This window comes from Canis aureus, chromosome 9 (assembly GCF_053574225.1).
Source record: "Canis aureus isolate CA01 chromosome 9, VMU_Caureus_v.1.0, whole genome shotgun sequence".
Classification (NCBI taxonomy): domain Eukaryota; kingdom Metazoa; phylum Chordata; class Mammalia; order Carnivora; family Canidae; genus Canis; species Canis aureus.
The window spans coordinates 50,358,706-50,386,245 of NC_135619.1; the positions used below are offsets into that span (position 1 = coordinate 50,358,706).

Sequence of the window (27,540 nt, forward strand, 5' to 3'; positions counted from 1 at the left end):
CCCAAATAAAGGCTATTCATTGCACATCCTAATTAAGGGAGACAGTGCCCACCCACTCCAAAAATCATTGGTCCAAATCTCTATTTCATGGCAAATAAAACTGAAGCCCTAAAAGGTGAAGTGACTCACCCAAGGATACATAGCTGATTACTTGGGTAGAGGTGTGGTCAGGGCCCAGGTGGATGTTCTCACCCCCAGAACTCCCTGTCAATGCCAGGTCTTTGGTGTTTGGCTCATGTCTTTCTCGGGAGGGAGGTAGAACACAGGTGTCTAGCATATGGTGTCTGCATCAGCCCAGGGTCTCCTGTATGGTCAGCTCCAGAAGGCACCAAGACCTTCCTAGTGGCTTGGGATGGGCAGCGAGGAGGGTGTCCTGCTGGTTTGGTGCAAGAATGGGTACAATATTGTTCCCCAATACCTGCTAGTGACCAAGAAACACCAAAAGCGCGCTGCCAGTGGAGGGGGTGTCGGCATGGCTTCCTAGGCCTCCTGGATAAGCTACAAGGTGGGCACAGTGCCGCCTGCCTCACTGGCCCAGTCATCCAGTCGGAGGCACGCCCTTTCTCAGGCCTGGGTCAAGATCCAAGGCCTCTGCCAAATGCTCACACATTCCTTGCGTTTCTCCAGTCTCTGAGCAGCTGCTGCAGGGCCTTTTTTCCTGTGTTGATTTATTCTTTATTGTTCCTGAAATACACCCAGAGGCCTTTGGCACCAGGCACCAGCAGAGCATCTAGCCCAAGCCCCAAGTACGCACCAACCAGGTTCTATGAGAGCGGGGCTGAGCCCACTAGAATGATGCACCCCGGGTCAGAGCCAGCAGCCAGGAAGGGAGATCCAAGATCCTACCTACACCCCGCCCCCCCCCCCGCCCCCAGGCCAATGGTCCTAGAAATGATCTCAGGACTGACTACAGAGGCTAGGATGTTTGGAAAGGAGACACTTAGAAAGGAAAGGTTTGCCTCCCTGAGGCCTAAGCCAAACCTTTCCATTCCTCCCATGCACAAATGACCCCTCTGGCACGCCCCCTTCCCCCCATCCACCCCACCCCTCCCCTCCACAGCACAGGCCCAGCTGACCCTCAGGTGCCTGTTGCCCTTCACAGGAGGTCCTTGTGGCTCAGGCTGGGCTTCTGGCTGCCCTGTGAAGTGTTTGGAGAGGGAGGCCTCAGAGGGGTCTTCCCCGCCCTTCCCAGCCCAAAATATCTCCCCTAATCAGTGGGTCTAAAGGTGCCTGAATTCCTACCATCAGCACTTCATTCCAAGGGTCAAAGCATTGTTCCCTGTGCACATGAAAATAGCCCAGGGAAGTGTGCGCTGCACGGTAAAAAGAGCCAGGGCTTTAGGGTCTGACAAAATGTATCCCGGCTTCTCCAATCGCCAGCCTCTCTGTGGGTCTCAATTTTTCTATCAGTAAAGAGGCATAGTACCTTTGCCTCATAGTTACAGTGGAATTAGATGAGGTTAATATATACGTGGGGTGCCTGGCACAAAGTAAAGGCTCACTGTGCTTTCCTTTCCTCTCTGCTGGGCAGGAGTAGCATCGTTATCAGTCTTCAACACCTTGGGAGGATCCAAACAGCCTGATTCTCTCAGTTCCACAGCTGGCGGAGCACAGGGCCCGGCTCATGAGAGCAGGACAAGGAGATGAGTGGTCCCAGCAATAGCGTCAGGCTCTGCAGGCACGCAGGGCATCTGGCCTAGGGATCCAGGAGGAGCACACCCAGCACAGGCCTCCCTGGGGCTCTGCTGTGCCAGCAGGGCCTGCAGCAGCATGGTGAAACAAAGAGTCCCCAGATAACACCTGGCAGAGCTTTGAGACCCATAATGGAGCCTCCACCCTGCTGGGCTCACTCAAATAAGGGCAATAAGAGGGAAAATACTATCACCTGAGGGAAGCTGAGGAGAGGGGTGCCCAAAGGAAGTATGAGCAGAGATGCCAAAGGCACCCAGGCCTGCACACAGAGAATAAGCCAGCCTCAAGGCAACCACAGTGAATGTCCCACAAGTGGAAGTGCCTGCCTGGTTATTTTTGGCATCTCTTCTGCCCAAAGCCAGCAAGGAAAGGCAGCTGCTAGCCACATGGAAGGGCTGTTTATGCTCAAGTATGCAAGCACTGAAGCAGGGAGAGAAAGAGCACAGCAGCCATTGTGCAGAGGAGGCCTCTGCCCCCATTCTTCCTCTCCTAACTGTCCCTATAAGGTCCCATCTGCCTGTCACATAGTTGACATAGCATGGGCACTTCTGCTTTCACTCAGATCCAGCCTCCCAACCACAAAACTCACACACACACTCACACACACGCAGGCAGGCAGGCAATCACGCACGCACGCACACACGCACAGACAAATAAATAACCATGGAGCCAGCTGGGGACTGAGCCACACCCAGGAGCCAGAGACGACTCCTCCAGGCTCTTCCTGCACTGAAGCAGCCCTCCCACCTTCCAAATTGGGAGGGACAGGGACCAGGGGCAGGACGCTGGAGCAGCTCCTCTTTCCACCCGCCACCAGCCTCAGGGGAAAGTGGACACGTAGGGGAACCTCAAAGAACTCACTGTCTCTGCACTTCCCCATTTGAAAATGAAGGAGTGGAATTAGATGGCCCAAAGTGTCTTCCAGCTCTGGGATGACACCGGGGAGCCGGGAGCCCAGGGCTGTGACCCAGACCCAGCTCAGGTCAGACAAAGCAACGTCAGAGGGGGAGGAGAATCCGAGCAGCAGTCAGGTACATGCCCCAGAAGCTGGCAGCAGCTGGGAGGGTGGGAGGGGGACTGGAAGGACATGGAAAAGGAGGAAGGGGAGGAGGAGTGAGAAGAGAAGAAAGGGGGAGAAAAAGCCAGCCTACATGCACTCCCAAGAGTTGTCAGTTATCACTTAAGCTTTCCTGAGCTCCTTTCTGAGCTCTGGGGCCCTCCCCCTCAAGGAACTGACAAATTCTGGCAACAGCACGCTGATGGGCCTCTGTCTGTCCAACTGCAGGGAAAAAGCTGGGAATCGAAATCCCTGTTTTTCTTCCTCTCTGGACCCCATTTCCCCAGAGAAGTTGGGCAGCCTCACAGGGAACCCCCTTCTGGCTGCAAGCCTGGTAAACTTCCCCCTGTCCCAGCTCTGGCCTGGTCAGATCTTGCCCTGGCTGCTCCCCTGCCCCCCTTCCTGAGACTCCTGGAGGAAGAAGCACTGCCTGGAAAAAATAACCCACAAGCTCCCTGCGGCTGGAGAGAAAGGCAGAGGGAAGACGGAGCACCTTCCCCAGCTGGCCACAGCACCTGGCTATGATCCAGGAAGAGCAAGAGCAAGAAGGGCTGCCAGGGAAGCCTCGGGACCCTGGCCTCTCTCGTCCCCAGTCAGCCCCCTCCCCCCCACCTCCCAAACCACAGCTGGTAATCAGGTCCCTCAGGGAGATCCCCCCCCACTCCAGCAAAACCCAGCTCTTTTTTTGACATGTGGCAACTTTCCTCTTATATAATATCTTGGTGTCTCCCCCACCCCCTACCCCACTCCACCCCTATTTCAATTGGTGAAAGAGCCAAAGTACTCTTCAGAGACAACTCCCACCCTGAGCTCCACCCAAACCTCCAGTGAGGTCACACTGGGAGGCTGCAGGTGAAGCAAAGACAAGGGGACTTTTTCCTCGGCTGAGAAAGCAGTCTTCCGCCCACCCACGTGAGCAGTTCAGCCTGAGGCCTGGGCGGGTAGGTTCCAGAGACACAATCTGATCTCTGGGAAGTTGAGCCCTTAACTCTGGGCTGCAGGGACAGAATCCCTTGCAAAAACACACAGCCACCAAGATCTGGGCTGTCTGGGTGGGCGAGGATCACCCCGCTGTACCCGGGGCCTAGGGAGTTATAAAATGAACTTCATTTACACAAGCCCCCCGGTGCCCTGGAGGAGCCCCCTCCTACCACCAGCAGGACACGCTAGATTTCCTCTTTCCTGGGAGGAGCAAAAGGCAAACAGCTGAACTTGTGAGGGACCAGTGAAATGACACCCACCAGCTGCTGGGTACCTACTATGTGCCAGTCATCCTGCATGCATGATCATGTTTAACCTGCGCTGCAACTCTATGAAGTACTATCATCATCCTCATTTTACAGGTGAGGAAACTGAGGCTCAGGAAGTTAAGCAATGACCAAAGCCACACAGGAAGTAGAGAAGTGGAGTAGGAACCCAGGTCTGCCTGGTCCTGGTTCCTGGGCACCTACTGGGCTTCCTTCATAGTCACTGCCTGGGTCACTGTCCACCACACCATCCAGGAATGGAGATCTGAGAGTGGGGGTGGAAGTGGGTGTGGACAAATTTTGCTTGGTGGCTATGGAATCTGAACTGATGCCCTACTAACTGTTATCATTCCCAAGTGTGTGGCTGAGAGACCCTGTAAGTGTGAGTGTGCTGGGGTGGAGGGAGGGCAATCTGGATTCCAAAGAGCAGTTTCCAACACTGAAGTTATGCTGTAATGCTTCTGATTCATAAAATGAGCTCACAGTCTCAGGGTATCCTGAATGTTGCTCCAAATGCAAATGCAGATCCCTTAAGTAAGTAAGACCTGGGGATTTCAGCACACTCCACCTAGCTCCAGCCCTGCGTGCAGTTTATTTAGTTCAGCCCCACAGAGTCAGTGCTCCACTGTGTAGGAGCAACTCCTCCATCGGACTGCAATCATGGGCTGCATTTCCTGCAGCCTGCGGTGAGTCAGGGAGGAATGGAGCCCCCAGACTGCTTCTATACTGATACGTGCATGCGTACACACACACACACACACACACGTACACACACACAGAAAAGATGCCAGTTTGGCCTCCTGGCCAAAGGAAATGCCCAGGTAGCAGATTCCTGGGCAGGAGGTTTCATACTCTTTCATCCCAAGGTCCTTCTGGGGCCAGAATGACCAGACACACTCTCCAGCTCTCCAGAAGGCCAGCTGTAGTGCAGGGCCAAGACACTGGGTTCGCCGGCACCACAATCACTCACGGACTGACCCTTTCAAAAATCGATGGTACAGTATGAATCCCAGCAGCGGGACTCAGTGAGCCCATGACATACAAGCACACTTTTCTGGATGGAGATCTTGCATTCATTTGTTCAATGAACATATACAAATGAATGAAAGATACATATACTTAACACCTACTAAAGCCGGGCATTGTGAGAACAATACAGAACACACACTGGAGCAGACGTTTATAGTAATCCTGAAATGTCCTTTCAGCGTTTCACACACAGAATCCTCATTGCAGCTGTGCAAAGGAGATACAGAGACTCTATCTCTGAGTTTATGTTTTGAGCACCGCGGTACGATATGTACACAAATGACTACATAAGGCGGAAATGAGTGTTCAGAAGGCTGTGGCGGCTCAAAAGAAGTGTCATTTAAAACAGGCCTAAAAGGATCAGTAGAAATCTTCCAGCTACTTGTGGCCATCCCCACTCCTCCATGAGCAAAGTATCCTTCTGGGAGACCCGGCTGCAGGCCAGATTCGCAGACTGGCCCGTTCCTGTTCTAAGACACTCTGCACCAGGTGCACCCCCTCCATCCTTCTCCTGCCTCCACAGGGCAGTCCTTCCCTGGGTTCTGCAGCCACGGGCGGCCCTTAACTGAATCTATAACTGCATATTGCCTTTTATCTTTGTTTCTCCATTTATTAAAAGCAGCAGCCCATAGGGCTAAACAATTGGGTTATTTTTAAATCCCACATTTAAAGGCTGAACTCTCGTCCCCATGGGCATTCCAGGGCACCCTTTTCTAGGGTGAGGGGAGGGTCCTGCCTGGCACTGGGAAAAGCCACACGGGCAGTGGGCAGACCGTTCCAGAGCAAGCTGTAGGGGGGGGGGGGGGGGGGTGCGCACCCTCTAGGTTGTTCACCCCCTTGTCCCCTAGGAGTTACTCAGACCAGAGTAACCAGCCAGAGGCCAATCCAATTAGAATGGAGACTGGGCCAGGACCATGCAATGAGATGGTTTATCATAATGTTTACACCACTATTATTCACTGTCCAGAGCAGCAGGAACAAGAGGACCCATAAATTCTCGACCTGGGAAGGTTTCTCCTTTTCCCCTTTATCCCGAAGCCACCTAACTGCCTGTGGAAAGGGTGCAGTTCTCTGATCATGCGCCACACCATCCCTGCGAGGTTGTGGAGCAGGACAGGTGGTTTTCTCTCCTCAACCAGGCCTCCAGTCCCAATCCTGAAGGTGCAGGGACCAGGAGAGGCCAGACCTCCAGGCCGCCACCAGGCCAGGCTCCCCCTGCTGGAGCAGGCCAGACCACCCCTCCCCCCCTAGCCACAACTGCCAACAGGGATCCCCTGCACACACGTGCCACGGCGGCCTCCATAGTCAGCCACGGCCAGCCAGCTCTCCTCCTCCCATCTCGCCGGCCCCGGAGCCAGGCTCCACACAGGCTGGCACATGGCTCCGATGTGGAATGGTGGAAGCAGGAAGTAGCCACAAAAGTTGTGACCAACAAAGTTTTAAATGGGGCGAGAAACTTCCCCTTTCATCTTTCCAGCAGCTCGCTCTGGAGGCTGGGCTGGAATGCCCAGTGGCGTCCACTTTGAGTGGCAGGTACCTCCTCCAGGTCTGCCCTCCTTGGGGCTGAGGCTTGGAAATCGCAGGGCGGCACCAGGCCCTTATCCAGAGGCTTGGGCGGGGGCCCTCCAGGAGGGCAACCTGGCGCACACGCTCTTGTAAGCGTGAGCTGGGAGGAAGGGGGGGGTTGACTACCTCCACCAAGCCGGCCATGTGCAGGGTCCAGACAAAACCCGGGCCCCCGAGTTCCGGAGGGCACTCCTCAAACACAGCACACGGTGAGGCGCGGAGAGCTCGGCAGGCCGCAGCGGCGAGGGCGGGCGAGGGCGTGCGGGGGCGGGCGAGGAGGATGACAGGTCTGAGGTGCGCCGGCAGCGCCGAGGGGCGCGGGGTGAGGCCGGCCCGCCCGCCCCCGGTGCTCCGGCTTAGGCCTCTGCTGCACTTGCCCCAGCTCCCCGCCGCCTCTGCACGTCGGTCCCCCAAACCCCCGGCGCGGGCACGGTTTCCGCGTCCACTCTGTCGTGCACACTGGCAGGGCCAAGGGAAGGGGCTTCGGCGCCAAGTTCCCGCGGCTCGCTCGAGCCCCTCCCGACGCCTCCGGGGCCCGGGCTCGGTCACGCACGCCGGTCCCCGCGGACACCACGTTTCTCTCCAGCCGAGGAGCAGCCGCGTTCCCGAGCCGTCGCCATCGCCGCCCGCGCGGCGGGGCCCGGGCGGCTCGGAAGGGTTTTCCTGCCGGGGCCGGGGCCGGGGCCGGGGCCGCGCCCGGGTGGGCGGGGGCCGCGCGCGAGCTGCGTAGCTGCACAAACACGGCGGGCTGGCGCGGCGCACGCAGCTGCGGGCTGGGGTGCGGGCCGCGGGGCGCGGGGCGCGGGCTGCGGGCTGCGGGCTGCGGGCTGCGGAGCGGCGGACGCACGTACACACGCACAGCCCGCCCCGGCCGCCCAGGCCGCAGAAGTTGCCGCGCCGCGCCCCCCGCGGCCCCGCGCCCCCGCCCCCGGCCGCGCCTGCAGGGCTACAGCTCGCGCGCCCCGCCGCCGCCGCCGCGCAGCCCCGGGTCCCTGGGCCGCCGCCGCGTGCAGGCCTCGGCCGCCGGCCGGGCACCCCACTTACCCGTCTCCTGCCCGAGCTCCAGCATCGGCTGTCCCCCTTCCGCCGCGGGCCGCCGCCTTCGGTCCTCTCCCAGGCTCCGGCCGCCTGCACGCACTCCCGGATTTTAAAAACAAACAGGCGCCTCCGCCTCCCCGCGGCGCTCGCAGGGCTTCCGCCAGCCCGCGCCTCCCAAGGCTGGGAAGTTTGCTGGCAGGGCCCGGGCGGGACGCACGGGCTGTCACCCCTCGCTTGCGGCGCAGGAGCCTCGGCGCACCCCGCGCCCGCGGTGTCTGCCTCGCGATCGCTCTCCCTCCCTCCGTGTCACCCCCAGTCCTGCGATGCAGTGTCAGGATTGCACTGCTCTGACTCATCGGTTGAGCTCACAGCTTGAAAAAAAAAAGAGAGAGAGAGAGAGAGGGCGAGAGGCAACAGCGAAGGAGGAGGACTCTCTGGCGTGCTACAAAGGATTGCACAACTCCCAGCTGGGAGCGCGGAGCGCCCAGCGGCCGGCCGGCGCGCGCGGCACGGCGGCGAGCAGGAACCAGCTCCACCACTTCATCAGCACAACTGTCTCGGGTCGGCCTCGCAGCCAGCAGGCCTGGCGCCGCCCACTTCCTGCGACCAAATAAGGCCGGAGAAGGCGTCTTTAAACCTCAGGCGGCTGTTCGGGCTGGGGATTTCCAGCAGACCTCACCTCCACTGCCGAGTGGGTCGCCCTCCTCCCTCAGCCCAGGCCGGCACCCCCCGAGGGCTTTGCTGGAACCAACAGGCCACGCGGCTCGTTCCTTTCACACCAAGGTCATAAGGAGACGGTGACGAAATGCTTGGAAACCCATCGGGCCTGCCAGGAAAGTGTGTATGTGATGTTGGGGAGGACACAAGTCGCTTTCTTCCACAAAGAAAACTCTTGGTTTTGGATACGGTAAATCATGCACAGTCCTCTCTAAGGCACCTTATTAAGTTTCCCCAAGTTTCACTTTTGGCTCACCAGCATCCTAGTGGTGTAAAAGGTTGTTGAGAAACGTCCCAGCCCTTATAAAAGGCCCAGTTACTTAGGTGATGAAAAGCTCCTGGGTTTAATTCTAGCAACGCAGGGCAGAGTTAGGGCAGCTTTTCACTGCATGCCCACGTTTCCCCTACCTTCCCTACTAACCCCCACCCCCACCCCATGCTTCCTTGCCTGGCTGGTGGGAAGATTTTAGCTGCTCAGGCAGCTCTTGGTGGCTCCCACACTCAAGGAAGCTCCAGGGCCAGGAGAAAGTCCAGGGGGGGTTCTTTCCATTTGTTTTTGGTTTTTGTTTTTCCCAAAAAGATGGGCCAGAAGCAGGTTTGCCTTTGAAGGAAAAAACACTGAAAAATACACTGTGTCCCTGTGGCCAGTCCTGAGAAGCAAGTGCATTTTTTTGCTTTCTCAGGGAGAAGGGGAGAGGCAGTGGAATTGGTTTCTCACAGACCCTCTGAGCCTGCAGGGTAAGGGCCTTTGCCCCTGGAGAGCTGATGACAGACCCACCCTTGCTCCAAAGGAGCACCACTGTCTGGTCCTATTCCAGCCCTTTGCTGGCTGGAGCACCTGTGTGCACCTGGCGCTCACACTTCACCCAGGAGGAAGAGGGCTTGTTTGTACCACAGTAGAATAGATATGTCAAAATAATGACAACTTAAAACAATCTTATCTTCAAAATAAAGATAATTATGCCAGGGGACTGGACCGGATGACCTCTTAAAATCCCTTCCAGTTTAAAATCCATGATTCTGTGGTTGTAAAAAGTGAATGGAGGAGCCAGGGAAACCACCTCCAACAAAGAAAAGCCCAGGCTCTAGGATTTAGCATCTGCTATGACAGTATTTTTCCTGACAATTCTCAAAGCACGTCCCCACACACAGCCTACTTAACCACCCCTATGTGTGTGAGTTTTATCCCTCTCATTTTATGGATGAGCACACTGAGGTTCAGATAGGTTAAGTGACTTGTGCAAGATCATGGGGTAAGCCATCGTTTGTCACCTCTCTGTTCCTCTTCCCATCTCCCCCAGAGGAAGACAGTGAGCCACTGAGGGACTGAGGCGCTCAGGCATGCAGGCCCAGCCCCCAAGTAGAGCCTAGATTCTCAGGACTCCTGGCAGAGGTTCAGTGTAAAGGCTTTTTGGCTTTTTTTTCTCCTGCTTGTCTGATTTCTTCATTCCCACTGACATCTCATCCAAGTGAGGGAAGCAGAAGCAAAGCCACTTGGTGTCTAGTGCCCACTGCTGCCTGGTTTCCTCTGGAGGCCGCTGGTCATCCTGGCCTTCTCTAGGGCCTAACCCCCAAATCTGGCCACAAGCCAACCTGGAGCGGGCCCCTGAGAGCCAGTGCAGACCAGCCCAAGGATGTTCCCAACCAACCAGAAAACCCAGCTGGGGAGCACATTCCTAGAAGAGCCTGCCACCATGGAGCCAGGGCCCAACCTCCAGGGAACAAGCGGGAGCCACTCCAAAGGGCACTCCTCACTCAGCCTCAGCCCCGCCAGGACTTCCTCCCTGTCCCACGCTGCCACACGGGCTGCTGAGCCTGGCCCAGGAAGCAGCAGCAGAAGTAGGGGAAGGTGGCGGGGTGCATGAGAAACAGAAGACACTAGAGGAGTCCTGCTCATCTTGGAACAGAACAGCATGTCCCTTCACCCCAACTAAACTTCCAAACTCAGGCCATTTCAGAAAGAAGAGAGGAGGGAAAGGGGCACATGTGTGTTCGTGCAGGGGAGGAGGGCTCAAGACTGTGTCGAAGGGCCCCCCTGGTAGGAGAAGTCTGCCTCCCATAGGCAGGCAGGGATGTGCGCAAACAGCTGCAGCTCTTCCGAGAAAGCCGGGGAGGTCAGTTTTGCTGCAGATATGACAGTGCAGAATCACTGACATGTGAAGTGAAAGTTTTGGTTTTAGAAGGTCTAGTCTCTGGGGCAGCCAAGAAGGGTATCCTTTGGAGAAGAAGAAAGAGAAAGAAAAGGAAAGAAAGAAAGGTAGTAGGTGTTCCAGGGACCTTCACCATAGAGCAGGCTTTTCTCCACCATCGACCTTTACAAACTGCAGGGAAGAAAAGAGCACAGAGCTCTGGTTCTGCTGAGAAACACTCCAGGAAGTAAAGCACCTTTGACAGGCTTCCAAACTCTGGGTCCCAATGAGGGCAAAAAATGGGCCTTAGAGAGGCTTCCTGGGACTCCATCAGCTCTCTGGACTTGGCTCAGAGTGACCTGTCACTGCCATCAGCAATGTCCACCTCTATGACAACCTAAGACCATTAAAAAGCTTCCCATGGCGAATTTTGCGGTATGTGAATTAGATTCCAATTAAAGGTGTTCTTAAGAGGGGAGGGAAAAAAGCTTCCAAGCAACCGGGTCCTCCTTACCCAGCCACCCACCTCCATTAATTCTCTGCTGCCTTAGTCACTATTTAAACAGGGGTTTTCTTCTTCCCAAGCCCCAAGCCCCATGCCTGCATTCCTGTCTTTTTCCATTGTCCCTTCTCTGTCAGGATCTTTCCACGGGAGGCCAGCACACAGAGTGTGTTTAAGTGAAGAAGCAACCTTTGCTGGAAGATGAGGAATTGAGAGGAACAGACACAGTTGGGGAGCTCACAAATGGACAGTGCTGGGTTTCTTGCATCCCTGGTATCTTTTCCCTTGTCACTAAGGCCTCATGAATGACCTCTAGTTTCAACAGAAGAAAGGGAAGCTGTGGAAAAAACAGCGAACCAGGATAGAGTGCAAAAAACTGCTTTATGACCGTATTGTACTATATGCACTTAAGAGGTTACAACTGTTCTTTTTACTGTTTTAGCCTATATCCGCTTCTACTAAAACTAGCCTCTTCCTTTCAAGAACCTAGTCCAGGCAAGTCCCCCCCCCCGCCCCCCCAGAGACCCCCAGGTCCTTCTCCATCCATCTCAGGGTGACCCTTGTGCTGGGCTCGCCCAAACTCTTCCAACCCTGACACAGAGCCCCATCTGGGTGTCCCTCCAAGGCTCCTCTCCCAGTCTCTCGTTGTGTCCTTTCCACTGAACTACTTCCACAGTGCCACCCACCAGCCTGAGTAGGGACACTCTTTTGGTGGCCATGCCTTCCCACCACTTTTCTTTCTTTTTTTAAATTTGTCAGAGAGAGAGAGAGAGAGAAAGCACACAAGCAGGGAGAATGGCAGGCAGAGGGAGAAGCAGGCTCCCTGCTGAGCAAGGAGCCTAAGGTAGGACTTGACCCCAGGACCCAGGGATCATGACCTGAGCTGAAGGCAGGCACTCAACCAACTGAGCCACCCAGGTGTCCCTCCTCACACTTTTTGTCATGTCCTTTTTTTTTCTTTTCAAAGATTTTATTTATCTATTCATGACAGACACACGAGAGAAGCAGAGACACAGGCAGAGGGAGAAACAGGCTCCCTACGAGGAGCCCGATGCAGGACTCGATCCCAGGACCCTGGGATCACACCCTGAGCCAAAGGCAGACACTCAACCACTGAGCCCCCCAGGTGCCCTGTCATGTCCTTTCTGAGGAGGCAGGGAGCTCAAAACCACCCCAGCTATTAAGGTAAGTCACCCTGTGCCAAGAAGTCCCTGCACTGTCTTCTCCTTTACCCTTGAAAACCCAGGAGACCCTCCTCCTCCATTCATATTTAGTTCACCTGTTCTGGGGCCTGCCACACCAGCCTACAGCTGTCTGCATCCTCCCCCCCCCCCCCAGCCCCTATCACCTCTCTCTCACAGGCCTGGGGTGGGTTCTTAGTGCCTTTGTCAGGCCCAAGAGGGAGCTTCTGCAGATATCCCCAGTTGCTGCTGTCACTCTGGGAGCGACGTCTGGCTGGGTGTAGGGAGGACAAAACAGGTGTGGCTGCCAGGAGGAGGGTGGGCCAGCAGGGCCACGGGGACAGAAGCACCCTTTCTTCGCAGAGCCCAGGCTGCCAGCTTCCCAAAGGCGTCCTTTCAGCACGGTTCCATGCCCCCTGCGGAACCAGCCCCAGACAGACTCCATCACTGGCTGTTCTCTGGAGCTCAGCTTCCCTACCCCGTGGCAGTGGGCCAGGAGGAACAAGACCCACAAGATCCAGTGTGTGCAATGGGGCATGGTTTAGAACATTATTTTAAAATGAAAACAAATGCTGATAGGTCATGGACTAGCATCCCAAATTCGTGTTCATGAGAGTGTACAGGTTATGAGCTGAGAGCTAAATCCAAATCTTGGCTCATACTAGCTTGATGACCTTGAGCAAGTTACTTAACCACTGGGTTTTCTTGTCTGCAAAATGGAGACAAGAGCTTAACAGTACCTGTCACACATTAAGTCTTTCATAAGTGTTGGCTATCATTTTTTCTCATCTCCTGATTGATCCCCTTGCTTCTAGTCTTGTACATTTACCATCCTCACTGCCATCAGAGTGATCACATCCCTTTCTGATAGTTCCCAGCATTCTACTGCAAAAAGCTGAGCCCGTTAGCCAAACTGTTAGGTGTGTACACTTCAGGCATGATCCGGTTCTGTCCTACTTCCTGGCCCCAGGGCCACACAGCCAAACAACCTGAAGTTCCTCAAGATGATGCCTAATTGCTTACACATGCTCCTCCTCCCCCCACCTTCATCCACACCCCTAGTTTCCCATCAGACTTGAGCTCAATGGCAACTCTTCTGGGAAGCCTTCCTTGACCACTCCAAGCAGAGAAAGGCCACTGGAGTATATACTGCTGGAGCCCTCTTGGATCTTCTTTATCAGACTGGTGCACCATCTCCCAGCTACTGTGTTGGCTGCTAACGGCTCCTAGCTGCCCCCTTTTCAAAAGGAGCTTTTCCTGGCAGAGAGCACTGCAGCCAATGATTGATTAGGGGATGGGGTAGGGGATGATTCCAAAAGTTCAGCCCCCTCATCTAAAGATGGGACCAACTCTGTAATGGTGCAATTCATACTTCTCGGACCCTAGTGGGAGTCTGGCTGAAGCTAGCTAGCTCCAGCTGCAGCACACCCTTCTTTTGCATAGCTTCCTCCCCAGCCCTAGCCTGCTTCCTTCATCCCTTACTCCTGAGAGCACTTCCTAAATCAATCCCAAGCACCCCTAACTGCCTCTGTCTCTGCTCCTAAGGAACTCTAGAGGCATCCCCTTGGTTCATCTTTCCTCCATCCTGATACATTGTTCTGCTTATTGAGCTAGCTCCCTATTAGGATCAGAGCACCTGGTGCCTATACATTGTGGGTGCTCAGTAATGCTTGTTGGTAAATGCACAAATAAAACCATATATGTGAAAATTTGAGGTAAACAATAAAATGTAACATTATTATTATCACTACTTTCATTACTATTTCTTCCATTTCATTTTTTAAAAGATTTTATTTATTTATTCATGAGAGACACACACAGAGAGAAAGGCAGAGACACAGGCAGAGGGAGAAGCAGGCTCTGTACAGGGAGCCTGATGCAGGACTTGATTCAGGTACTACCAGGACCACGCCCTGGGCTGAAGGCAGGTACTAAACCGCTGAGCCACCCAGGCGTCCCTATTCCTTCCATTTCAAATGCACATTTAACATCTCCGAAGTCAAGATGGATCTTACAATCAATATAGCATGTCATGGTTTAATCAGCAGCATTTCCTTTCTTAGTTGTACATAAAATAATGGTGCATCTTATAATTACTGGCTTCTTAAGTTCAGTACTACTATTGCTACCACTATTACCACTACTACTACTACTATTACTCCTACCACCACAACCACTACTGAGGATCAATATCCTGCAAGGCAAAGTCCACAGAGCTGAGAGACTCCATTGCCTGAGCTCAGTAGCTGTTAGGCAATCAAGCTTTCATAAAGTGACTTGCAATTTCCCAGAGATCAGAAGGACCCCTGTTCCAGACGCTTCCAGAAACTCCCACGGAAGCAGGCAGCCTTGTTGTGATATGGAACAAGCTCTTTATACTGGGAGTCAGGAGAGCAAAGTTTTAAGCCCAGTTCTTCCTCTAGTCTTCTGGATGATCCCATGCAGGACTTATCAACACATTCATTGAAGGTCTAACTAAATACTTGATGAGATATAAGCCCACTGGGTCCACTCAGCACCCTGAGAGGAAGCCCTCTAATGATCCCTATTATACAGATAAGGAAGCTGAGGTTCAGAAAGCTTAAACACCTCTTCCAAAGTCACACAGATTGGAATTCAATCACTGGCCTTTCAGAGTCCTTCTCTCTGCTATATGAGGACATCTCCTTGGGCTTGTGTCTTCCCAGTAAGGAAGCTGAATAATGAGGAGTCACAGACTGGAGCCTCAAAATCCATTCTCACTCCCCAGGTATATTTTATTTGACCCATAGTATGTGTTTGATTTGAAGTGAATTAAATTTCCTATCCACATTTTTTTTAATCAGGAGATTGAAACTAAAAATCAGGATTTCCAGGGGCACCTAAGTGGCACAGGTGGTTAAGTGTCCCACTCTTGGTTTTGGCATAGGCCATGATCTTGGGGTCATGACCTCAGGATCGTTGAGATCAAGCCCCATGGCAGGCTTTGTGCTCAGCACAGAGTTTGCTTGGGACTCTCCCCCTCGCCACTCCACACCTCCTTCAAATAAATAAATCTTTTTTTAAAAAATAAAAAATAGGGCAGCCCAGGTGGCTCAGCAGCACCAGCCAGGTGCTGCCTTCAGCTCAGGGCCTGATCCTGGAGACCTGGGATTGAGTCCCACGTCAGGCTCCCTGCATGGAGCCTGCTTCTCCCTCTGCCTCTCTCTCTCTCTCTCTACTCTCTGTGTCTCTCAATAATAAATAAATAAAATCTTTTAAAAATAAAATTAAATAAATAAATAAATAAATAAATAAATAATAAATAAAAATAGTAAAAATAAAAGTCAGGATTTCTGGTTTGTCATGAAAAACACTGGGAAAAAAAAGAAAAACATTGGAATATTGGCCACATCAAGCCCTCCTTCTTGGAGGTGAAGCAGAGTAGCTACAGGAGGGGACTAGCATTAGAGAGAATAGCACCACCTTAGGAGCACCACTGTGGTGCGGCTTCCACACCCCAATTTTTCATTGCTCCCTTGGCCACTTATCATCTCACTTGTGATATTTTCTTACACCCAGCCAACCTCTCTTACTGAGAATGCCCCTGTTCCCCATGGGCCTTTGAATGAGTGACCCTTAAACCAAATGAAGTCCAAAGCCCTCTCCAGCCCTAACATCCTACCTGGCTCCTCCCAGAAGCCTCCCAGCAGCTCCCACAAGGAGGTCACTTTATGAGCCTATTTTGGAACCACTTAAGGAAGCCCCTGCCTCACACCCGCCTCCCCTTTGGCTTCCATCACCAGGACCCCAGTGTCTGTCCCTCTCCTTCCCTTCCCCTCCCTCCACACCCAGAGCACCAGTCCCAGCCAGTGAGGGAGTGAGCCAAGCATGTGGGGAGATGGGTTAGCCCAAGCCAGGGGAGGGGCCCCACCCAGGAGGGAGTGAGGAAGGCAGGACTCTGTGTGTCCCAATAGGAAAGTGGTTTAAGAAGACAGATGGAAGTGGGGAGGCTCTACAGTCACAGAAGCCGAACACAGTTTGACACATGATGAAACACAAACAGAAAATCATCAGGAGGAAGAATGTACAGTCTCAGCAGCAACTTAAGATATGCAAATCAGAGCACCATTAGGGACTCATTATGGCCTAGAGTCCACATGCAAATAAATAAATTAATTAAACAAGAAAGATGCTGGGGCGCCTGGGTGGCTCAGTTAGTTAAGCAACTACCTGGGGCTCACGTCACCATCTCAGGGTCCTGGGATAGACCCTCACCCCCAGGGAGTCTGCTTTTTCCTTTTTTTTTTTTTTTTAATTTTTTTATTTATTTATGATAGTCACAGAGAGAGAGAGAGGCGCAGAGACACAGGCAGAGGGAGAAGCAGGCTCCATGCACCGGGAGCCCGATGTGGGATTCGATCCCGGGTCTCCAGGATCGCGCCCTGGGCCAAAGGCAGGCACCAAACTGCTGCGCCACCCAGGGATCCCGTGCTTTTTCCTTTTTTTTTTTAAAGGTTTTATTTATTTATTCACGAGAGACACATAGAGAGAGGCAGAGACACAGGCAGAGGGAGAAGCAGGTTCCATGCAGGGATCCCAGGATTCCGGAGTCACGCCCTGGACCAAAGGCAGGTGCTAAACCGCTGAGCCACCCAGGGATCCGGGCTTCTTCCTTTCCCTCTGCTCTCCCCTCCCCTCCACTGGTGCTCTCTCTCAAATAAATAAAATCTTAAAAAAAAAAAAAAAAAAAAGCTGCTGATGGCAAGGCCATTTCAACAGACATTGTTGTGGCACTATAAGCTGTTTAAACCTTTCTAGAATGTGATTTGGCACACTGTGTTGCAACAATTGAAGACCTTGATTAGGTAATTATGGTTAGGAGACCAGATTCCATGAAAATAATCAAAAATGCCATCGCAAAGGAGTTTTTACAAAAGATGCTCATAACACCTATATATAGACCCCCAAAATTGAAATCCATTCAGATGATGGTATGATATGGTAACAGAATGAAACATGAAAGGGATCAGCAAATGGAAACAATCTGATGAAAACATTTGATGAAATCATGCTATATGACAAAATCAGCACAAAGAAATAATAAAGGTGGACTTACAAACTATGTTAAAACATCCACAGGAATGTTAGCAATGAGAAGAGCATCCTGAACAGCATAAATTGCTAAGGTGTAATGTTAACTCTAAGTTGATATGAGTTATGGTTTAAATAAAAATAATAATGATGTAGTGTCAGGGCCCTTGAATAGGATTCCCTCACCATAAAGATACCCCAGCCCAGCTCCCAGGAAGTAGGTAAGCCCAGGCTTCTGGCCTGATGAGAAGAAGGGAGGTCAGCTGGGAGAGAGGGCTAGGACTGTGGGCAGGAGGATGGCCCCAGAGCTTCCCTTAGCAAGAGGGCTCTGAAAGATACCTCTCGCTAGAGAAACAAAGTTACACAAATAAACCCACACCATTTAACCTCTAACGTCCTGGGTGCTAGATCTCACTGCTGCATTTTCACTCTCAATTTTACTAATACCTTATTTCAGCAACTTCAGAGGTGACACCAGGGCTCTCTGTGGGCTAGCCTAGGAACCCAACCACCATTTATAGCATTGTTTCTATGGAAATGTGTTTCAAGCTTCAAGAAATCTAGCTGCTGACAACCCTGGGGCACACACGTGGTCTCTAAATTAGGGAACTGAGACAAGCAGTTATTGCTGGGTCCTGGGCTCAGGAAGACAGCTTATTACTTAGATCGTGTGGTAGTTCATACGTACACCACTGGCAATGATCCCCTGAGAGCAGGCTGGAGGTCACTGTACGGGGTGGAGAGGGGACCGCAGCATCTAGGAATGCACATAATAGTCCAGGGAAGCACAAGGATAATCTCTCCCCTGCCCCACCTGCAAACACATCACAGAAGATGTGTAACTGGCCTCAGTACCCCTCGTGAGTATCCAGGTGGGCTTTCCAATTGCTCCCTGACCCTGGCAAACTTCTAGCCACAAGGTCCCACTTTCAGTCTGATCTCAGAACAAAGAAACTGCAAACCTCTGACAGTTCTGGAATTTGGCTTCAGCAGATAGGTGCTTGAGATAACCAGGGCCCCAGCAGGGCCGGACATCTCTCCACACATGTACTGCTGCTGTGGCTTCTGTTTTAGCAGGCTCTAACCTGCCCGCACAAGGTCTGCCCAGGGCTCTCCAGCCCCCACCCACCTCAGGACTCCAAACAACACGGAGGAGTCTCCATTTTCTGCCCTGAACCACACTGGTCATAGGGAAAGGATGATCAACAGCCCTCCACACAGATACCCCACGTCAAGAAAGTTCCCAACTAAGAAGAAAAGGCTACACACATGTGGGGAGGCAAGACCAAAGGGGAGTGGACGGTGAGAAGACTATTCACCAGGAGTCCCAAGGTTCTGAGATGCCAGAGATATAAGAAAGTGGTCAGAAGAGGGTCAACTGCTCAGCCACAAGGCCACATCTACAGTTGCAAGTCCCAGCAGAGCTCATGGCAAAATGTAAGTTCAGAAGGCCCTGACTGCTAAGCCAGAGGTAGATGGATAAATTCCAAGGCTAGCAATAAAGGGCAACTCAAAGTTTCGATACTATAATAAATATGCACGATACTGCAAACACCCAAGACACTAACTCACTAGGGCTCTACCTGGGTTAGGCAGGGCGGCAGGAAGTCAGTGTGCAAAGCACACCCTCACTACTGGAACTGCAGAAGAGAAAATAGGTTGCTTCCCCCTGTGGCTGAGGCCCCCAGGACCAGGCAGGCAGCCTGGAGGTGAGCAGGCAGCCTGGAGGTGAGCAGGTGGCTCAGAGCTGAGCCTCAGGACCACATATACTCATGCGGCTGGTTCCTTGGAATACCAGGTGTGAGCAATCATCTGGATTCTGAGGCCACTTGGAGGTCACTTGCACCAGGCACAGTCCATGCTGGGAGCCCTGCAGTCATACAGTTAGCCAGCCGGTGAGGTCAGGGCTTCCACTACCAAAAGACTAACTCGGCCAATCTGAATTCTTCAGCCCCTGTAGTGCAGGTGGCTGATAAGACATAGCACTTGTCTTCCTGGTGGTAACAGATGGGAGGCTTGGAGGTTCCTCCCTCTGGCCTTCCCACCCAGATCCAAAGTCTTTGATACGTTAAGGTCTTTTTTTTTTAAATAAGTACATAAAGTATATATATTTCTAAAGCAATTTCAAACACACAAAATTCTCTATTCATATATGGCCACTTCACCTAAATCCAGTATTTACCATATGCCAATTTATACTACGGCCACTGTAATCAGTTTTTATGCACTCAAGTGTATGTGCAATATTGCCTACTCAAGCAGAAACCACTTTTCACCAAAATTGATCAATGTTTTCCTATGAATTAATATCATCTTCATGTTAATGTAACAACTGCACGATATTCCACTGGTCTAGGTATCATGAACTCATGAATTACACAGCCATTTGGAACATTTAGGCTATTTACAGTTTCTTGGTATTTTAAACAATGTTGCTATAAATATCTTTATGTATATAGCTCTTTTCCTCCTTAGAATTATTTTCTTAGAATAAATTCCCAAGAGTAATACTGATAGGTAAAAGGAAATTAACCTTCTTTAATAGCTTCAAGTACTACATTTTTTTTTTTTTTTAAGTAAGCTCCACACCCAGCATGGAGCCCAACGTGGGGCATGAACTCATGACCCCAAGATCAAGATCTCAGCTGAGTCAGACACTTAATTGACCAAGCCACCCAGATGCCCCTCAAGTTCTACATTTTAAAAATATATTGTTCAGGAGTGCCTGGGTGACTCAGTCAGTTAAATGTCCAACTCTTGATTTTGGCTCAGGTGTCAGGGGTCATGACATCGAGCTCCACATTGACTCCTCCCTGAGCTTGGAGCCCACTTGGGATTCTCTCTCTCCCCCTCCCTCTGCCCCCCTCCCCCCCCGCACAAGCATGCTCTCTCTTTCCAAAAATAAAAATACACACACACACACACACACACACACATCACATATGTATTATGTGAGTTACCTGGATTGCCTATTTTCCAAGGTAGTCTTCCTACCATTCAAGGTCCACTCTTTTTTCCCCCCCAAGATCTACTCTTAAAATCTCCATTGCCCAAGTCCACTTTGGGTGAGGCATCTGGAGTACACATCCTATGCTTGAATGGATGTTGGAGGTAACTCAACTGATTTGCTGTGGAGAGATGAAGAAGGAGAAGAGGGATGTGGGTAGGGAGGTAGAGGACTGGGATGAATAGGAGCAGGGAGTAGGTCCCATGGAGGCAGAAACGAAGGCAAGTCCCACGGGCTGTCCCTTCCAAAGCAAGCCAGTTTGCTTAGACATCAAACCTGCCCTACCACCCAAGCTTCCTCTGAGCTGATCTTCCAGGAGCCAAGAACAAAAACACACTTCAATGGGTTCCTAAAGATCTTACAAATACTACGTGCTTCTAAGTTCTAGAAACATACTCTGCAAACAATATAAGCCATGCACTCACCACTAGTCAAGTAGGCCCAGGCATGTGTGGGCTCAGCCCTAAGGGTGGTGTGACTTTAAGGAAAAAAGTTCACCTGATCAGCCATGGCAGGAAGATGCTTCTCCACAGGACTCTCTGAGTGGCATGCAGACCCCAGACAACTGTTCAATACCAGGAATGCTCTGGAGAGTCATCAGGTTCCACTGTGATGCACCATAAAGACACCATCTGCCAGATTCTGTTCACAGGCTTGTGGAATTTTTTTTAAGGATTTTATTTCTTTATTTGAGAGAGAGAGAGAGAGAGAGCGAGCACACACAAGCAGGGGAAGTGGCAGAGGGAGAGGGAGCAGCAGACTCCTTGCTGAGCAGGGAGCCTAACACGGGGCTTGATCCCAAGACCCTGCTATCATGACCTAAGCCGAAGGCAGATGCTTAACTGACTGAGCCACCCATATACCCCAGGCTTGTGGAATTTCTGAGCAGGAAAGAACCACATAGTAGTCCAAACCTCTCATAAACAAACTGAGACCCCAAGTCTCTGCTTTGGGGTCCCCCACTGAACCCTACAATCATTGTCAGGAGGACCCATTCCTCTTTCCCCTGAGCATGAAGAGCCACAGCCCGTCCTGTCACCAGGTTAAATAAGGCTTTCATTTTCAGGAGTCTCAGTCTCTCCTTTCACCATCTACTGTTTCATTTTTCTTAGTCCCTTCCTAGTTCAAAGCCGGCAGACAGTGCCAAGCATGAAAACTAAGGAATTCCCTCTGGGAAGCTGGTATTTATTCTTTTTTAAGGATAATGAGGAGGGTGCCACCTTTAAAGCAGCTTCTCATCACAGATGCCTCTTCAGGGTGAGGAAGACCCAGATGCCAGGCTTTGTGTCCCTAAGTCCCCTCTCTACCCTCACCAGGGCCACCTTGGCAGGCTCAGAGAAACAGCAAAGCCATCAAGGCACTGGCTCCATCAACAGGCGTGAAGGAAGGGCGGCCAGCGTCCTATAGCGGGTAAGTTCCACTGCAGAGATGCTAGGGTGGAAGCTCCAGAAGGCAGCAGGGAAGCAGGTCCTGTGGGCGTCTGCCAGGAAGAAAAGGGCAGGGAGGGCATTCAGGGGATGGGAAGCAACAATGTACAAGGCACAGAGGAGCCAAAGTGCACTGAGCAGTAGAGAGAACACCATCAGCTATGCTGGGGAGGGAGTGGTTGCAGGAGAAGAGGTGGAAAGGTGCCCCAGGCCTCCAAAGAGGGCCTCGTGTGCCATTCTGAGGAATGCTACCTTTCTGCAGGATGTGGGAAGCTCTCAAAGGTTTTTAAGACAGGGGATGTGATCAAAGCTGTGTTTTAGTAAAATAACCAGGTCTGTCAAGTCTTCTTTCCCATTTCAGTGCTGCTTTCTTTTTTTTTTAATTATTTTATTTGAGAGAGAGAAAGAGAAAGAGAGAGAGAGAGAGAGCAGAGAGAGAAAGAGAACACAAGTGGGGAGGAGCAGAAGGAGAGGGAGAAGCAGGCTCCCTGCTCAGCCCCATGCGGGGCTCAACTCAGGGACTCCAGGATCATGACCTGAGCCAAAGGCAGATGCTTAGCCAACTGAGCCACCCAGGCACCCCTTTTGCAGTGCTGCTTTTAACCTAATGTCATTTTATAGGGACACAAATGCACAAGTCAGTATAAATCGTACCAGAGTATTGGCCAGGAACACTCCTGCTTGTCCTTCTGGAAGGCCAGCCTGATTCCACATTGGTGACCAAGTCTCACCTCTGGGATCACCTCCAGTTCAAGCTGTAAGAACCTAGCTCATACCACACCCAGCTCCATGGAGGCAGCAGCTCCCACTTTCAGGGAACAGGGGAAAGGACTCTCGGAATGCTGGCAGTCGCCCCGGCCTGAGTCCAGTACGTTCAAAACTATGTTTTTCTTTTTCTTTTTAAAAGAAACAAAATCCTTTGTCTAAGGCCACTAGAACTGAATGATCAAGATTTCAGCCAAGGTACCCTTGGTTCAAAGAGTTATCACCAGAGGATCTGAGGGTAAGAAGGGAGCCAGTGCTCACCTAATGCAACCCCTCTCACTGTGTAGATGAGGAAACTGGGCAGGAATGTGATCGCAGATGCTGACAGCCCGAGGCAGACAAGTTCCTGCTCCTTGGGCTCTCTCTCTCAGGCAGGATACTGGCTAGAACATCTCAATGAGGCTGACATCTTCAGAACTGGAGAGGTGCCCAGTCTTGTTGCCTTGGACAGCTGGGGCACCAGGGACCTCAACCATTCCACAAACCAAGCCTGAAGCCAGTATTCCAACCTCCAGCCTGAAAAGCAAGGTAGTCCCTCCCAAACACCTCATGGCCCTGAGAGTCTTGCCCAACCCCACAGGAGAAACAGAATTCAAGCTGTTAGCTGGAGAGAGCCAAGCCTTGGACTCTGTCCTCACAGGCAGCGATAAAGTTTTCCAAGTGGAATCAAATGTGCAGGGAGGATCCAGATGCTGGGATGACCTCTCTTTTCCACTGGAATCATTCAGACTCCAGAGCAGAAATCCAATTGCTAATGAAATGCTTAGCTCTCCAGAGCATATAAGAATCCTGCAGTTTAGGGCAGCCCGGGTGGCTCAGCGGTTAAGCGCCGCCTTAGGCCCGGGGCATGACCCTGGGGACCCGGGATAGAGTCCCACATCGGGCTCCCTGCAAGGAGCCTGCTTCTCCCTCTGCCTGTGTCTCTGCCTCTCTTTCTCTCCGTGTCTCTCATGAATAAATAAATAAAATTAAAAAAAAAAAAAAAGAATCCTGAAGTTTAGCTGGAGGCTGAAAGATTCAGAAAAATGTCAAAAAAAGATTACAATCAAGATGTAGATATTTTCAGTGGCCTAAGGGGATGCTCTGTCTCCTCCTCCCATGTCCACTTTCAGGCAACGGGCACTGTGAGTCCTGGCAGGAGGCAGGGCTCCACCTGTTTCTAGGGAGGCTGTAACCTCCAGGGCCTCATTCTTTAGTGCCCCCCCCCCCCCCAGCAGGGAGAACACCGGCATGTGACTTGAGCTGGACAACCAGATGCTCAGCCTGGGTTCCGCCGCTGGAGTGAGTGGCACAAAAGAGCAGGGAGAGTTCAGAACTCACTCTGGAGCGGGGAGTGGCATCCCGGTCGGCTGGCGGCAGTGATGTGTGGCCAGCAGCATTAGCACCTTTGCTTTGGTTCCAGCCTCCCAACTTCCCGCGGGCCTGAGTACATCTGGGCCCTTGCTAGTCAGGCTTTCAGTAAGCCACCATGTGCTCTCCCAACGCATTCCTTTTCTCCTTAATTCAGCCAGAGTCCTAACACGCGGACTACCCCACCATGTCCTTTTACCCTCACAATGGTTACTCCGGCCCCCCCAAGATAACATCTACGCTCAAGCTTCTATCTCTTCGTCTGTGAAAAGAGTCTAATTTAAATACCCACGTCTGAGAGGATTGCAGCCACCTAATAACCACAAATATGGACAAATGCCATAAATGCTGAATATAACAACCTCTCTGTCTCTGGTTCTACTGGTTTGGGGCACTAATATCAGAAATTAAAGGCAATGCCACTCCCTTGGACTCTTCCCTATTTCTCTACCAACTCAGGAAAGGATGGCCTTGGAGACAGGAAACCTGGCTTCTAGAACTTGCCCGTGCCACTTTAACCCTGGGACAGGTGCTACCCGTACGACCTATTTCACAGAGAGGTGAAAACAAATGAGAAGCCCCGGTGGCACAGTCCTAATAGCCCCGTAATTCCTAGCTTGATCGTCCTTTGTAGTCCTTTCTTGACGTCCCCAGTGATCAACACCTGATCAATTTCAATTCAATTTAATAAATACTTATGGAGATATGTATTTAATAAATACACATGGAAGCATGTGCCATATGCTGTACTAGGTGCACAAAATCACAGTCCCTGTTTTCATAAAATGCAAGACCTCCTCATCCTTCAGCTTCTATGATGCCACGTTCTCCTGGGGTTTTTTCCTTGCCATTCCTTCCTTCCAAGTATTTACTGCTGATTCCTTCATGCTGCACCTCTTACATGGTGCCCTCCTCACCTTCTACTATATTCTCCTCATGGGTGATGCCATCGCCTTCCCTATCTTCAACTACCTTCTATGGGGATCCCCAAATATCTGTTCCAGAATGTCTGAGAGGCAGAGGGGCTAAAGGGAGGTAATTGAGTTTGTTTGGAACTGGTCTTGAAGCTGCAGCTGGACAGTAGGTAACTTGTTTTTAAACATTTATTTATTTAAGATTAAGAGAGAGAGAGCATGTTGGGGATAGGACAGAGGGAGAGGGAGGAGAGAAGCAGATTCCCCACTGAGTGTGGAGCCGGACTTGGGGTAGCATCCCAAGACCCTGAGACTGACCTGCACTGAAATCAAGAGTTGTCGCTTAACTGCCACCCAGGTGCCCCAGTAAGTAATCATTTTTACTTAAATGCTGTTTATTTGAGATGACTTAGTGAGGGAATCACAGAAGGGCAACCCCCCATATCTTGGGGATCTCCTGCCTGGACCCATATGTACAACTAGCCGCTAGACACCTCTCTCGGATGTCCCAATGGATACTTCCAACTCAACATGTCTGAAATTAGACTCAGTCTCTCCCCTAAAATCTGTTCTTCTTCCTATGTGTCTTAAATAGAAACCTGAGCAAATACTCTGACTTCTCCCTTGCTCTATACATTTGGTTGGTCCTCAAGGCCTGTCAACCCAACACCCTTAATGCCTTCCTAATACAGTTCCTCCCTCCCCTACTGCTCTGGCTCACACTCCTCTTCTGTTTTGCCTCAGTGACCGCAACGATCTCCTTCCTCACTGGTCTCTTTGCTGCCCATCTTCCCCTATCTCTAGTCAATCCTTCATATCACAGCTGAATGATCTTTCAAAAAGAAAATCAGGGGATCCCTGGGTGGCGCAGCGGTTTGGCGCCTGCCTTTGGCCCAGGGCCCGATCCTGGAGACCAGGGATCGAATCCCACGTCGGGCTCCCGGTGCATGGAGCCTGCTTCTCCCTCTGCCTGTGTCTCTGCCTCATTCTCTCTCTCTCTCTCTCTCTATGACTATCACAAATAAATAAAAATTAGGGATCCCTGGGTGGCGCAGTGGTTTAGCGCCTGCCTTTGGCCCAGGGCGCGATCCTGGAGACCCGGGATCGAGTCCCACGTCGGGCTCCCGGTGCATGGAGCCTGCTTCTCCCTCTGCCTGTGTCTCTGCCTCTCTCTCTCTCTCTCTCTGTGACTATCATAAATAAATAAAAATTAAAAAAATAAATAAATAAATAAATAAAAATTAAAAAAAATTAAAAAAAAAAAAGAAAATCAGGGACGCTTGGGTAGCTCAGTGGTTGACTGTCTGCCTTCAGCTCAGGGAGTGATCCTGGAGTTCTGGAATCGAGTCCCACATCGGGCTCCCTGCATGGAGCCTAATTCTCCCTCTGCCTGTGTCTCTGCCTCTCTCTCTGTGTCTCTCATTAATAAATAAATAAAATCTTTTTTTTTTTTTAAAGAAGAAAATCAATCTCTCTCCCTCTTTCTATCTCTCTCTCTCAAATACACGCACACACACACACACACACACACACACACACAGAGTCCTCTGTGGCTCCCACTGTTCCCACAGTGAGGTCCAAACCTCTCAGCCCACACCTGGCCCTGGCCTGCCCCTCTCAGCTCTCTCTCACCAGTGCCCCATCATACCCCGCTGTTTGCAGTTTCCAGAGCAGACCATGTTGTGTCACACCTCCACTTCACTTGCCTCAGCTGTTTCCCACATTGAGAATGCCCTGATTCTTTGCCACCTGATGGACACCTACTTATTTGTTAGAACTCCACTCAAAAATCAGGTCCTCCAGGAAGCCTTTCATTCCTTCATTCATCCACCCTACACCATTCACCAAGCACAGGCACCATGCAAGGCACTGGGACCACCCTGGACCTTTCTTAACACTCCTGTCTCTCCTCTGGCCTAGCAGAAGTGACAAGCCCCTCAGCAGACCCCTGAACACATTCACACTGACATCCATGCCACTAACTGTCCTGGACTTTTTTTTTATTTTTAAAGATTTTATTTATTTATTCATGAGAGATACAGAGAGAGAGAGAGAGGCAGAGACACAGGCAGAGGGAGAAGCAGGCTCCATGCAGGGAGCCCAACGCAGGACTCAATCCCGGGACTCCAGAATCATGCCCTAGGCCAAAGGCAGGCGCCAAACTGCTGAGCCACCCAGGGATCCCTTGTCCTGGACTTTTACACATGTCTGTCTCCCTCACAGACCGTGAGTACCTTGGGGGGCATAGCCGAATCTTCTTTGTCTTTGTACCCCCAGTACCTAGCACAGAGCACACAACAGGGATTCAATAAATGCATGTTGCATGAGTGAGTGAAAGAATCAAGAACGTGGGAGAAAGCACCCTGTAAACCATGCTGGGCAGGGTTACCACTGCTGCTCTGGCCAGCTTTCTTTCTCTGTAACTGGGCAAGCCACATCCTAAATGCCAGGCTGGGGTTCAGCACAGCCTCCCTAAAGAAATGGTAGAGCAAATTCTGAGCTTTTCACCACATCTAGTGCAAGTAGAAGTGGGGTTGAGGAGTGGCTCTTGGCTCCTGAGTTTTCACAGAACACGTACTCTTGGGAAGCCACAGAAGTGGACACAGACTCATGTGGAAGATCCCTGGCAAGCCGCTTATAACAGCCTCTGATAGGGAGACCGGATGGGGACAGAAGAGAGTGGACAGAGGGCTAGTGCCTTAGGGCAGAGGAAAGTATGTTCCTGGGCCTTCTCCTGGGTCACTCATGGGACGACTGGGATCTTAGGAAGTGAGAGGATTCCTTCATTTCCTCAGTGTTGCCCAACTCACGTTCTGTGCTTAGAAAATACAAAGTAATCTTATTGGCCAACTCCTGGCTAGGAGTTT

At 51.6% G+C, this 27,540-nt stretch overlaps 1 protein-coding gene across 4 annotated transcripts in view; it reads right to left on the reverse strand.

The window, feature by feature from the left end:
* MIDEAS (mitotic deacetylase associated SANT domain protein) overlaps window positions 1–27,540 on the reverse strand; it is a 70,300-nt gene that overhangs the window by 34,398 nt on the left and 8,362 nt on the right. The window contains exon 1 of one of the 4 annotated variants that reach the window (XM_077909939.1): window positions 7,636–8,161. The exons of the other annotated variants lie outside the window; for them this stretch is intronic. The gene's annotated coding sequence lies outside the window, so the exon portion shown is untranslated. Of the gene's footprint in view, window positions 1–7,635; window positions 8,162–27,540 lie in introns of those variants that run through there. 4 annotated transcript variants of the gene reach the window in all.